Below are 6,008 nucleotides of genomic sequence, written 5' to 3'. Positions count from 1 at the left end.
CTATCTAAATAAATTAGGCGTTAATACTGGATTGATAGATTACTCAACCAATCAGATTTTGATGTGCAGCGGATGGGCGTATTCTTTATTACTTGCCCAGCGTCATAGGGCCGTCGCTGCATACGGCCTACGTGACGGATTGTTCAGCCAATCAGCAGCAGCGCCTAGGTCTGTGGTTGGTGGCTAAGTTAGTTAGCGTTTGTGTTTTTGATTTAGTTAGCTAAGCTAGCTAGCCGTGAATGAGAATAATGTCTCAAGGAGAACTCGTGAATGATGTGGTGTGATTTATTAGTCACACCATTTTCAAGACGTATGTGCGGCATTTCACTTGTTTAGCTGTGGCAGTCCCGGTTTCCACGGCATCTGTTAAAAGGACATTTTCAGCACTTAATAATAAAAACGTATTCCGAGAATACAGCGGGACAGACACGACTCACAACATTGGCCTCCATTGCCAAAGGACATTCTGATGGATTTAAAAGCCAAAGGAGTGCTCCATGACCGTGTGAGCGACCGTTTCATCCAGAAAGAAAGGAGAATGGAATTTGTCTTCAAATAGACAACACTGGTGAGTCAAAGGTATATTTTTGTACAGTTAGTTGATTTGCTTAATGTTTGATTGTTTTTTATACTCAGCGGCCCGGCTGGGATGTGTTTGTTGAGTTTCTTGATAGCGTAATATGCCCAGCGATATTACTTCCAATAAGGCTGTGCGTTACACCATGTCGCCCCACGATGTCGCTGTTGTGAAAGTGAAAAGTGTTAAATAACTTGATGGCGATGATTGTGATGATAACCACTGTTGCGACTAAATCATTGTAGCATGGCGATATGACAGCTGTCTTTGGGTAATTATGAGGAGGTGACGTCTCGCCGAAGACCTAGGCTGAAATGCACGGTCCGCTACTGCTACCTACACAAACGGACGTTTCTGTTCTGGTGTTATTTATTTAGGATGGGGGGGGGGGGCTGTGCTTGAGGTCACAATTATCTGTGCAACATTGTGAACATAATCATAATCATAATATCATACCATGTTGAATCAGTGATGTGCAGCCAGGGGAGGCAGGGTAGGCAGTGCCTCACCCAGGCTAACAAGAATCAATCAGTCAACCAATCAATCAATCAATCAATCAATCAATCAATCAATCAAGATGCATTTTATATAGCGCTTTTAAAGCTGCAACAGCCACTCAAAGCGCTTTACATTTCTGGTCAAATCTGAATTTCAGACACCTGTTACAATAGAACACAAGCCGTTGAAATATCATGATAGTTAAAAAAAAATTTTTTTTAACTTTAATTTGTTAAGATTGTTGTAAAAAATAATGTAAAACTTGTTGTTTTATCAATAAAAGGCATGCCCTATTCAGGATGGCTTGCTCCAAAAGCTAGCATTCGTGAATGCAGGCTGCTGAGGCAGAGTCTGCTTGTGCCTCTCACTGGCACAAATAAATATAGTTCACTGCTTACCCAGCCATGGACCTCACTGCACGTCACTGCATGATGGTATGCTGTATAGCTATAAACCTGATTGCAGTGCAGATTAAGTTGCTGCAGTAACTGTGACCACAGTGGTTTCCTGTATTTATATAAAAAAACCCCAAAATAATACAATGACATTGAGCCAACAAGTTAAAAACATTTAATGTCCATAATTCTGTAATGTACAAAACCTCTCTCATATGTGTTTATACATCAAAACAAGAAAATCATACAGTGTATTCTGCTGCGAACGAGATCCAATCAAAGAGATTGTAAATCAAGTGCTTTCCTTTACAGCAGTTAATTTACATTCAGCCATCAATACAGACAGTCATGAACCACAGTCATCTTCCCATTCCCCCGCTGATGATTCAAACAGGAAATGAATACTGAGAGGCAGTGGATATTACTATTATTAATTGAAGAAAGAAAAAAATGTAAAAAGGTTGTAAACCATGTGTCCCAAATTATTCCCCTGAATGTTTTTCTGTAATAGCAAAATAAAAAAAGAGAATGCTGTGCAGTAAATATGTGGCACTTTACTTTTCCTCATATCAATGAGCCCCTGACATTATCAACATTCAAAGAAAAAAGTGTCTCATGATCCAGGGTGACCGGGTGCTCTTGATGGGAGAGCTACAGTTCGCTAGATTGTTCACAGTTGAAACCCAATGTGTGTGTTCCTCCCATGAATTATAATTGGCTCATACGCTGATTACAGTGAATATGTTTCGGATATAAAACAAAAAAACAAAAAATAAATAAATAAAAATGAGCACAGTTAATATTCCAAACAGGAAATCTGTAAACATCCCTTTAATGGCCTAGAAGCATCACCCACCCATTGGATTAAATCTGCTGGTCAAACAAGATCAAACCATTGAATATGCATGCATCAGCCTACAAGAGAGTAATACACTAGGCTTCATACTGACCAAACACTATCACCAAATAGATCGAGAACAATCACAGAGCAAGATTTAAATGACTGCTATTCACTTCAAACCACAGAAAAAAAAGTCCATTTACAAGATACAGTGATGGCAGTTTAATTCTGTCTCACACATATAAACTGCACAGTTTATTTAGACCAGAAGCCACAAAGGTCCCTTTTTCCACGAACACTTCAGCTAACTACTTAATTTTTCAAAATAATGGGATGAAATGAATGCACTGTTTACTTTTACAATAGACACCTCTAGTTTGACATCAACATAGTACTGGCAATAATAAGGCTCCGTCTCCAATATTAACACAATGTAAATAATTCTGTACATAAATACTTCAGACGAATAGGCTTGTGACCTGGTGAGATTGTCATAATGTTTATAATGATGTCCACTGTGTGCTGCTAAACGTTCAACCCAACCAGAGTAGATACTGCGATTGTCCAGCCCTTTCCCAAGACCAAGTAGAACAGGTGAAACAGCGCTCTCCTGTGGCTCTTCTAAGAATTGGACCACTTGTTAGTTGAAGCCATACGAGGTACTGTATTATGAATACAGTTGAACAAAGAACAATACAGTTCCCGGTCAGCCCTTCTTTCCATTCTACACCTTTCTATGATCAGAAATGACATGAAACTACTTATGAGAAAAATTCAGCATTCAGCTGTAACATGGAACTTAATAGATGTGCTTTTTGTCATCAGATATCCGTCGTGCATCAGGTGTACATATTTGGCAAATATTCACTTGCTGAAAAGAATTTATTTCTTTTCCATATTTTGCAGTTTTTCCAGTTTTAACTTGTGAACTGATAGCCATTCCTGTATTTCTGGTTAAAGCTGCAATGCTTCCATCTTCATATTGATTACACGAAGGGTAAAAGTAAAATGAATTGCACTGTTTATCAGGGGCTGTGTTCTCCAGGACTCATGACATGGAGAAAGTCATACACAGTCCTATTTTTACTTGGCTGCATGGAACTCATATCATTTTCTATTACTGTCTGATTAATTGATATACAACAATATGTGCCTGGCGTTACACTGGCAACAACGGAACTAAAATACGTCACCATTATTGTGTGTGTGTGTGTGTGTGTGTGTGTGTGTGTGTGTGTGTGTGTGTGTGTGTGTGTGTGTGAGAATACTGCAGAGAGACCATAACTGACTTATACTTAAAATAGCACTGGTTCATACAAAATGGTGATCAATCGTTGGCTGTTCCCGTCATTAACAAAGGTGAGCAGAAATTACTTTGAAGGCCTCCAGGAGTTAAATATTGACTTAGTCTAGCATCATAAAAGCACTTTTGTTGAACCAAATTATTAGGTTTTGAAATGAAATACATTTTTTTCTTTATACCAGCTGAAGTTGAAATATTTGTCTTGTGCGTAAAGGCACTTTTGGAGACACATAAAAGAACACTAGCATTCAGAGGATAGTTAAATCAGACCAAAGGAAGAATCTGCAGTGACATCTCAGCTGCAAAGCTAACTCAGCCTTTGCAAACAGGTACGGCCGTGCGAACTCAGCGAGTTTTGATTATTTGTCTTTGGAATGAGAGAATTACCCCCCGAGTTGAAAGCCCCTCTCCAAAAGTTACATCCATCTCAATATGACTCATCCCAAACATTAACATATACTACAGATTACAGCAGAAAGACAGGGGCAGTGGGAAATAATAAGAGGAATTAGCAGAAACCCAATCCCTATTTACTATAACTTCATATGAATTATAACTGAATATTTAAACTGTCATATTTTCTAAAACAAACCAGAACGTTTTATCCAAGGAAAGGGAAGTGTAATATTTTTCATTGGTCTGCCTATTTACTTAGACCAGTACAATACATTGTTAAACGTACCTGCAAGAGGTTTTTGAATAAACTCTGCTTTGAAAAGTGACAAAATAAAATGACAGCCAAATGCATTACCTGCTGTCAAAGAATAGTAAAAAAAAAAATCAAATAAACACTGAAATTTCACAAAGAAATGCAAACAAACTGCAAATCTAGAGTGAATGCAACTCATGCAGGCAAATCAACTCAAGATACACAGTCTCGAGTTAACTGCCATTGACATTTTCTGTACTAACGGCTGTTTAAAAGTACGGACCCCGAAAGGACCCAAGGCATCGTCTCTGTCAAACCCTAACAACTGAGAAGGTTGTTTGTAAGTGGTTGTAGTCGGCAAACCATAGCACTGTATGCACACCCAAAGAAGATCCTTTAGTCGAGCACCAAGCCTTGGTAAATTGTGTTTTGTTTTGTTTTTTGTTTTTTGGGTTTTTTTTGGCATTTAGTGAGACTGTAGAACATATAGGCCTCTTTCACATAAATACTGCTTCGTTTGTATTGTCATTACAGCCGCCTGAAATTCTTCCTCATCATTCTTGGACTGAATCTTGATGGGTTCTTCATGCTGCTTATATCACTTTCTACCAGTCACAGCTTGTGCAGTCAGAGATGGCTTGTGTGCTATTGGGAATAATACTGCAGGCCAGTGTCACTGTAGCACGCCACGTCACACTGAAGCAAATGGTTCACCGCCATATTCCCAACAGTATGAAAGGCATGATGGATGAAGATATCATTTTTTTTCATTAAAGTCCTTTTACGGCCTCAGACATGAGTCATCGCCTCATCGGGGTTAAGGTCAACCCATTACACTTATACGAGTGTTAACGCTTATCTCTGAAATTCCTCTCACCAGATTTACAAAAACCTGGAAGCAACGACTTAATTGGTTGGTAAGGTTGAAGCAAGGTATTTACATTGGTTTGCCCTCACTGCGGCCTTTTTTGTTAATTGACAATTTCACAATGCTTGCTCTATGCTATGGCATATCCATCTATAGTATATATATATATATATATATATATATATATATACACATTCAGTCAAAGACACATTTTGATGAATAGGTGATGAGTGAATGTAAAATTAGTTGCTTTCCACAGACGTGGTAGAATGATTATTGTGACTAGAATTAATAATAATAATAATAATTACATTTATATGGCACTTTTCTAGACACCCAAATCGCTTCACATTGAAGGGGGTAACTTACCTAAACCACCACCAATGTATAGCACCACCCCGGGTGCATGAAGGGGGGTAGGGGGGCATGTGCTCTCTAGCTCTAGCGTTAAAGTTGTTCATTTGTGCCACACAGAATACAGCTCAAAAAGCCTTTGTCACAGACACAATGGTATGTACAATATGAGCTAAGCTTCTCCTGCTTGTTGCTATTCCACTCAAAAGACATCTTACTATGACAGTATCTACAGAAGATTCCCAACACAAATGTTTGGTTGTCGGAGAACTTGGTTTGGACTTGAATCGACCTGCATCTGCATCTGAACTGGGGAATGGGTTGGGGGAGTGGGGGCTAGAATAAATTTGGTTCAATCTAAAATTGGTGACTGGTTTTGGCACATCAGGTTCTCTCGTATTTTCAGGGTAATGAAGGTTAGACTCATGGCTGCACGGGGCCGGGTTGAGTCTTGACCCCTGCTGGATCAAGGTTGTAGGAACTGAGTTGAGTTTCCATCACGGCTGTGTCTGGGTACGGGTTA

Source organism: Lampris incognitus, chromosome 3, assembly GCF_029633865.1.
Source record: "Lampris incognitus isolate fLamInc1 chromosome 3, fLamInc1.hap2, whole genome shotgun sequence".
Taxonomy (NCBI): Eukaryota; Metazoa; Chordata; class Actinopteri; order Lampriformes; family Lampridae; genus Lampris; species Lampris incognitus.
Note: the sequence above shows the minus strand (reverse complement) of the source record.